Consider the following 1,217-nt stretch of genomic DNA (forward strand, 5'->3'; position numbering starts at 1 on the left):
ATTTTATTTTAGTATTTCTACTATTGATTTTCTTCCTTTAATTTCTCTTGTTATATCTTTGAGTTATTAAAGTATTGATTAATTAATAATAAGTATATTTATTAACTCTAAGCCCTTGGCCACCCCGTGTGGGATACATGGCGTCTGGCAATGAATGAATGAATGAATATTTATGGAATGACGGGGAATCGTCCAGGGTGCGAATTGTCCTGATGGGAAATCATCCATGTTTTGACGAGGAATTATCTGATGGCGAATTGACTTGACAATTAACTCTAAGCCCTTGGCCACCCCGTTTGGGATACGTGGCGTCTGGCAATGAATGAATGAAAAAAATTTGCATTCTCTTCTTGACACATCACATATGATATTAGGTTAGACTTATACTTTTTCTTATAATTTTCCTTCACTTCAAGCATTTTGGTTCATATAAAAAATATTGCCTTTGCTTGTTTTGGTTGGAGTCTGGCCCTGAGAGCACATGTCACAAACGGTATTAGGTTAGGTTCATACTTTTTTTTTATAATTTTCCTTCACTTCTAGCATTTTGGTTCGCATCAAAAATATTATCTTTGTTTTGGTTGGAGTCTGGCCCTGAGAGAATCAAAATACCTGACTTTGCATCGGAAAGTAAGGTAGGCAGACCACTCCAAAATGCGTCAAAATTTGATTAATCAAATTCTAAACTGTCAAAATTTGAGATTCCACTGTGTATATATATTTTTCATTCATTCATTCATTGCCAGACACCATGTATCCCAAACGGGGTGGCCAAGGGCTTAGAGTTAATTGTTTTACAGGGAGGGGCACTAATCCTCCACCAACCCCACTTGACGTAGGGATGCCAACAGCATCTGGTGTTCCCAGGCGGTCACCCATCCAAGTACTAACCAGACCCAATGTTGCTTAACTTCGCTGATCGAACGGGAAGCGGTGTACTCAACGTGGTATGGCCGTTATATTATTATATATATATATTCATTCTTTCATTCTTATATATATATATATATATATATATATATATACAGTATATATATACACACACACACACACACACACACACACACACACACACAGTAGTCACTGCTTGCATAATGCGCAATCAGAGAGCGCGAATTTAGTCATAACTCTGGTTAGTACTTGGATGGGTGACCGCCTGGGAACACCAGATGCTGTTGGCATCCCTACGTGTCAAGTGGGGTTGGTGGAGGATTAGT

At 38.5% G+C, this 1,217-nt stretch overlaps 1 non-coding gene across 1 annotated transcript; it reads right to left on the minus strand.

The window, feature by feature from the left end:
• Positions 1-842: 842 nt before the first annotated feature.
• LOC145402567 (5S ribosomal RNA) lies at positions 843-961 on the minus strand. Its single transcript, XR_013897821.1, has one exon. It is a non-coding gene; the product is annotated as a 5S ribosomal RNA (ribosomal RNA).
• Positions 962-1,217: the final 256 nt, after the last annotated feature.

Source organism: Coenobita brevimanus, chromosome 6 (assembly GCF_032717465.1).
Source record: "Coenobita brevimanus isolate Jiangsu-jjx chromosome 6, ASM3271746v2, whole genome shotgun sequence".
NCBI lineage: Eukaryota > Metazoa > Arthropoda > Malacostraca > Decapoda > Coenobitidae > Coenobita > Coenobita brevimanus.